Here is a 7,826-nt window from a genome sequence, read left to right on the forward strand (position 1 = left end):
CTGTGGTCACATGGTGCTGTGTCCCTGCCCCCTGCATGTAGCTGTTGTCCCAAACTTTTCAGCTTTGTTTTGCTTGTGCGTGTGTCATTGTTGCATTTCTTGTGTATCTCCCTGATGTGTGTGCAGTACCAGGTGGGTCAGCTGTACGCCGTGGCGGAGGCCAGTAAGAACGAGACGGGCGGGGGCGAGGGTGAAGGTGCTGGTCAACGAGCCCTATGAGAAGGACGGGAGAAGGGGCAGTACACGCACAAGATCTACTACCTGCAGAGGTAGGGCCCGGGACAGATCATTGTTTTCTATTCATCACTAGGATGGATCCTTGTCATACGCTGAAGGGGTCGCTATGAAGGAATGAATTGGGTCTGCTCATCGGCTTTAAAAGGTGTATAGTGTGACCTGGACTCTAATTTATGATCACATGAGCATGGGGAAGAAGAGGTGTCGCTCCATTCTGAATCAATTTATTTTTATCCGCAGTAAAGTTCCAAAATTTCTTCGTGTGATGGCACCCAAAGGTTCTCTTGAGGTTCACGAGAAGGCCTGGAATGCCTATCCATTTGTCGAACAAGTAAGACACACACACACACACACACACACACACACACACACACACACCACACACACACACACACACACACACACACACAACACACACACACACACACACACACACACAGGTGTATGTGGCCGGTGGATTTGGCCCGTTTGTGAGGACCCAAGGATAACTATTGAAGTTCAGACATAAATCAGCCCTGATTTATGATGGTGATGAATTCTAGATGGATTCGGCATTGGTGATTAATTGATATCCATTATGAAAGTGTTTAGCAGCTCCCATAGCTGTATCTTTTGTCTAACCTAGGTACGTGCATATTAACGGGCCTGGTTGGGCATAAGTATTTTGTGTGTGAACTCTGAATGCTGAGGCTGTATTTCGAAAAGTATTCACACAGAGTGGATTTTAATGGCTCGCCAGCTGCCCTGTGTAGTGACGTGTCAATACTGCCAGAGGCTGTCGGTTGAATACAAATCCTGATTTTCACCTCGACAATGTCAACAATTAACCTGGTGTCTAATTAGAAAACCTTCAACAGGCTGATGAATATTTATCTTTATTACTGTGACTGCAGTTTAAACAATGAATTTATTTCACCAAAAACATCCCCTCTTATGTTGGGGAAACTGATCAGCAGCTGGTTGCACCAGCAGAACGTAAGGTCCAACTTAGGCTCAGGCATGAAAACGGGTCAGGGGTGAAAAAGGTGAGAAGGATATTATCCCTCTAGGGGGGTCCGGGGTATCCATGCAACTAACGATTATTTTAATAATCGATTAATCGATGAATCGGATAGAAAAAAATAAAAATAAAATTGGAATTGCCGCATCTTTATTCAAAAACTGAATTATTACTTCAAATTCACAGTGCAGACTGAAATGTAAAAACACCAGGTTATTGCTCCAACGTCCCGGAACTATTAAAAGTAATATTAAATAATAAAAAGATTAAAAAAACATAACTGGGATAACACAAAAAAGAAACATACAATGTATGATATACTTTTATATGTATATAAGGGATGTCCATGGTTAACCGGTCAAACCTATTGATACCATTTTCGAGACTCCTTGAAATAGAACTTGTAATATTGCTTTAATTGCTGATAAGATGATGATAGTTCAGGATAGGACATTAAACAGGTCATAATTAATTCTATCTTTACTATCTATTTTATATTACTGGGAAAGTAATATAAAAATTTTTTTGGTCTTCACCAAAATCTGCATTTGAACGCATCAATCGTTTTTCTGAGCCGACCTGAACACATCACATTTGACACTGTTTGTGACCATTGGTTAGTTGTTTTTTATAAGCTAACTATCTATATCCTGCCGATTTTAACATGGATTTAAAAACTGCATTATTTTTTAACTGACGGGACTTTCTACACCGTCCGGTTGTGTGATTACTACCGCTGCTTTGAATGACTGTTGATGCACGCGGTGCCGACTCCGAGCCCGTCTGCACAACGTCTGCAGCAGCAGCAGCTGACAGAATTTTCGGTTGGACCACTAGACGGATACTGAGTTGAAGGAGTTTTTTTTTTTAACCTAAAGACAGTGAAGGTACAACACTTTTATGTAGGCCTACAGTCCAGTTTTAAGATATGACAAATACAAGCTGTGGTCGCTCACACTGAAGCTCGCTGTGGGCGTGCATGAACCGTGACCCAACCTGTAGGCGGCTGGCTGTAAACAGTGCTGCGCCTATGAGTAACTTATTAATCGCGCGACACAACGACATTAGTAATCGATTTTTTTCGATTTGATCGATTCGTTGTTGCAGCCCTAGTTAAAATGGTATTTTCAATCACTCGTATTACTGCAATACCTTACTGCGTCCGTATCTCTGCCTATGTACACAATATATTGTATTCGTGTGCAGCACTTTGGTCAACTACTGTTGTTTTAAATGTGCTATATAAATAAACTTGACTTGACTTGACTATGGCCTATAGCCTACTTATTTTGGAGCGCCTGGTCCTCTACCATGCTACCGCGACAACAGCTTTCCGGGTCCATGTTTTCCTCCAACGACCGAGCGAAATAATAAAACGCTTGAAGTGTGGGCGTGGCGTCAGATCCGAGATCCGAGTCGGTTCGCAGAGAATACTCGAACGCAGCATAAGTACAGCACTTTACGGAGGACTATAAACTGGCCGGCCTCTGAACCTACCCCCCCCCCCCCCATAAATTTTTTTCATCGAATCTACACGATTCACGGAGGTCACCTATTTTGGTTTCAAAACGGCGAATTTCGCCGAAAGGTGAGTGATTTTCATGCCTGTAGGCTACGTTGAACGTAAATCACCCAAACGTTCGACTTTACACTCTACTAAAATATAGGCAGTGACAACCAAGCAAGATGTTCAACTGGAACACTTAAGGTTAACGGATCGCTTTAACACCCTCGCTAGCTGGTGTAAGTGCCAGACTAAGTACTAGAACCGTGAAAAGAAAAAAAGGTAAAAACAGATTTCAACACCTAACGGCAGGGTAAAATGGCGATGCTCTTCCCAGTGCAGTTTTGAGCAATGGGAAGAGGATTTCAATGCGATTTGGCGCCGGGAACGGAGTGTCCGTGACCGTATCGATCCATTTCTTTATATGATGATGTTGGACTTTTATGCACGATTCGGTTTTGCCGGGCCGGAATATATATTTATTTATTTATTATAAAATCCGCCATCAAAATAGCTTAACCTCACGCCTATACCGTCCAAGCCAAATTTTAGAGAATAAATGACTGAAACTGTTTGGTTTGCCCCTCTCTTGTGGTGTACCGCGGTCTTCACTCGGGTAAGGGGGACACCTTCCGGTATTTCCTGTTTACATTGGTATCTGTCAATGATTGCTTGAAATTATCTAACCGTCATTAAAAGCGCCACTAGTACCGTTTACGCACTACCAGTAACGTTACAACTTAAGTGATGGTGGTGCAACCAAAATTTAGAACACCTTTAGTTTGACACTAGCTACGTCGAGCGTAGGGTTACGGCGGACTTTACACCCGAACTTACGATCGGCTTTACGTTCTGCTGGTGCAACCGACTGCAGAACCTTTGACCCTCATGTGGCGATTTCAGTCAGGCAGTTTACAAAGTTTAAAAACCTAATATCATATATCATACACATGAACAAGCTTGGAGAATATAAACATCAAGTTAGAATACTGACTGCGCTCGACCGACATTAAAGAGTGTTGTACTCCTTCTGCCAGGGCAGAACTATTCTCATAGTATTGGTGAAATACTACAAATGTAAAGGAGTGTGTTTCTTCTCTTTCCTTCCTGACCCGTCTGTCTGCTGTGACCTCCCTCTCCCAACACTGATCCAGTTCTAACTGTAAGTACTGCATCCCTGGTCTGGTCCTGAGTTTCCTGTTAAGCTTCATATTATTTTGTAAGAATGGAACAGAACCCCTATTTCATACAAATGTATATGTATATATATATATATACACACACACACACACACACACACACACACCACACACACACAACACACACACACCACCCACACACACACACACACACACACACAACACACCACACACACACACGTGTGTGTATACGTATGTATCCACACACGTGTATGTGTATATATATATATATATATGTATATGTATATGTATATGTATATGTATATATGTGTATATATATTGGTACGACCCACACCAACTTTGGGACATTGTCTTTATGCAATGAGTGTGGTGCATGAGATGTTTTCTGTGAAATGCGCCACAAACTGTGGCGAACTAGGAGTGTTCAAGAAGCTTAAAGCTTTCTCGGACACAGACTTCCCAATCAGCCATGAGCCAGGCTGAGCTCCTCACGTCCACTGTGTCCTCGCCGCCGGAGTCCCTTTTTTGTGACTTTGAAGTTCCGAGGGAAAGCCACGACCATGTCAAGAAGAGATTGGAACTTGAATTCAGAGCAGAGTAGAACCTTCACAAACTGGTTACAGGAGACTGGCAGCAACATAGTCTCTTGCACCAGTTGTTCTAAATTATAGTCTGGACCCTCTTCAGTGTCAGGACAAGCATGCCAGACACGCCTCAGCGGTGACGTTGGGCCTGGTTGGTTGTTGGAACAAGACGTTGTCTCAAATTGTAGGACTATAGGCCCACACTCAACACAGTAGCAGTGCATCCTTTTGGTTCATTTTATTTGTTTGTTCCTGTAACTATATAATTAACAAAGGTTACTGAAGGATTAGATAAACGGACACCACAGTGATTTTTGGTTGCTTGAGGGTAGCTCTATTGTAATGGAGAGGCATTCCAAGCTGCCCTGGACCACTGCACAGAGCCTAGTCGAGCCAAGCCAGCACATGCGTACGGAAATGGGTCATGTGTTGCAAGACATTTTACCACCTATTGCTTTTTAGCTGAAAGATGAGACTGTAACTAGATTAAATCAGTCTTGCAATGTCAAGCTTGATTTCACGTGTGGGGTGGTGTGTGTGTGTGTGTGTGTGTGTGTTGGTGTGTGTGTGTGTTGTGTGTGTGTGGTGTTGTGTGTTGGTGTGTGTGTGTGTGTGTGTGTGTGGTGTGTGTAGAACTAACTTACTTTATCACCCCCTCCTCCACAGAATGAATACATGGGTGAGACTTCTTCTCAAGATTGAGACGTGGCCAATCCCGACATGGGACAGACGGACAATGTAAGACGACTCAACGTGGACTAAAAGCCTGTAGTCCCAACGACACGTTGCACATGTATACTAGTGTACTGAATTTAAAATGATTCCAGTGCTTCTGTAGTCTAATTTGCCGGGCCTTTTATGTGTCAAATACAGGTTGCACATGCAATAGCAATGCCATTGGAACTTCACAGATGGCAATTTTTTGTTCATATTTACATCTCATCCTACGTTTTCAAAACAAGATAAATTGAGTGGACCCAGGATTAATCCATAGCACCTAACTGGTTAAGGGTTCGTTTTTCCTTTAATATCACATTCTGATAACCATTGAGGTGCATGACCCCCTTGCAGGTTCACGGACTAGACCCTGATGACTGGAAGAAGGCAGAGGTGATTCACATCGACATCGCTGACCGAACTCAAGTAGGACAAAAGGTAGGTTTAGGTGAGATGCAGCTTTCAGCTTTGCTTGGTGTCTCTAACACCTTTGTGGGTACCCTAGCTCTGTTTCAAGGTATTTAGGTTGTTTTTAAAACTTTTTGTTGATATTGTTTATGCAGGATTACAAGCCGGATGAAGATCCTGCCACCTTCGTATCAAAGAAGACCAGCCGAGGGCCCCTGGGACCTAACTGGAAGGTACCAGTATTCTGTCCCATTCTGTGATGCTCTTATTTGTGCTAGGTAACTTCATGTGCAGAATTCTTTGTACCTAATATTGCTTTGAAAACTCTGGTTGTGAGTTCACCATCAGGACATATAATAAAGTTTGGCAGTTGCTATAAATAATGTTTGACAACAAAATAGCTGTTTTATATACCAAACAGCGTTTTTAAGACAGAAGCTGAAGAACAATTTGCATGTCCTCACATGTGTGCTTACAAGCTTGTAACGGTCCATTTCAAATGGAGAGTAATTCAAGCAAAATGGAGAATTTAATCCATAAGGTAAATAACTTTTCTCTCCTTGTGCCCTTGTGTTGCTTTGGTCCTCCATCTCACTCATTCTCTCTCCTTTACACCCGGACCCCTCCTCCTCTTCACAGCAAGAGGCACGTTTGTTTAACAACTTCCAACAGGCAGCTGTTCGGCTCGTTGGACCAGTGGGTGGAGCTGTCCATTGGACGACGCTCAGGCGCATGGAGGAGGAGACCCAGAAGGAGCTGGACAAGGTAAGCTCTGCTCTCTGTACTTGGTACAGAGTTGGCGGTAGAGCGGCTGGGCTGGTGACCATAAGGTTGCTTGTTCGAGTCCCTGCTTCGCAGAGACACTGCTGCTGTCGAGCTTGCTTTCATCTTGCATGGTTGACTCTGCCGTCGCTGTGTGACTGTGCAATGAATGGGTTAACATGTCAGTCAATATCTGTACAAGCGCTTTGGGAAAAGCGCTGATAGACACACCCTGGGCTACCCAAGGCGGTCCACTCAATTGACCACTTCGATTTACCTTGTTTTTTCTTCTCCGCCCACTCTATTAGGTTGGTACAACACGCCTGGTACCAGGCTGTTGTACCAAACTAATAAGAGTGGGAGCGAGGGGAAGAAAAAAAAAAGGTAAATCGAGTGGTAAATTTGAGTGGACCGCCTGGTAGCAAGGTTGTGGTCAGACCAAACTAATAGAGGGGGAGGAGACTCCAAGGAGGATGCACGTTGGGAATTTCTCCCTAACCTATAACCTATTACCAAGCCATCGAGTTCATAGAATGATTCAGCTCTGAAGGGGTTCTCCCACATGCCATTTAAAGCACTTCTCACATTCACCATTCACATGTTCTCTTCTGCAAACACCAATCTACGAGGTAGACTAGACTTGTTTGTATGAGTCACACATCTATTTTGTCCGGCCAAACGATTCTTGTTACATGGTTTTGACAAATGAATGTGTGAAAAAGAGACACTAGTGTTTTCTGCACTTAATTTCTTTGCCTGGCGACTATTATTATGAAATGCTCCTCCTTATATACAAGGCTTTGGTGCATAAATGTTACTACTTCACATGCTCATGAAGGCGTGCACTCACATGAACAGGTGTCGTTCATTAAACTAGCCGTTTAAGACGATAACAAATACATTGGCATGAAGCCCATTGACAGATTTGGGGGTGTTTGCTTCCAGCCCACCGTTCCGTGACATTGTGTTCCTTTTTTTTAGATGAGAGCAGAGGGAGAAATCAAAGCATGGTGGAACTGATGGAGAATGACCTGCCCACAATGTTGAGTCTGTTCCTGATTCTAAGCCTTACCCTGCCATACAATATAAAGTGAGAAACTGCACCATCTCTTGGCCAGTACTGGTTATTGCAGCTTTTTCTTTATCAAATTTGCTGAATTCATACTACATTTGTCACTCACCATACAGACTATGGCAAGTCCCCTGACACTGTGACTGTTTGATTTGGTCACTTAATTTAATCAAGATTGGTTCATCACTCTCATTGTTCTCTTTGCAGTGCCCACTCTTGACCCAGAAGACCTCCAGCTATCGTCTAGCGATCTACATACTTTGCATCAAACACTTGGGATTAGCATCACAGAGGCCCCAGTTTTGTCCATCCAGTTGAAGTTACTCTCACCTTGAAGTCTGACACTACGGCTTATGCTACAGCTGTAGCATACTATTTTCAA

At 43.3% G+C, this 7,826-nt stretch overlaps 1 pseudogene; it reads left to right on the forward strand.

Annotated features, from left to right (window-relative positions):
* LOC130405696 (phosphatidylinositol transfer protein alpha isoform-like) overlaps positions 1-7,392 on the forward strand; it is an 8,616-nt pseudogene extending 1,224 nt beyond the window's left edge.
* The last annotated feature ends 434 nt before the right edge of the window (positions 7,393-7,826 follow it).

Source organism: Gadus chalcogrammus, chromosome 16 (assembly GCF_026213295.1).
Source record: "Gadus chalcogrammus isolate NIFS_2021 chromosome 16, NIFS_Gcha_1.0, whole genome shotgun sequence".
NCBI lineage: Eukaryota > Metazoa > Chordata > Actinopteri > Gadiformes > Gadidae > Gadus > Gadus chalcogrammus.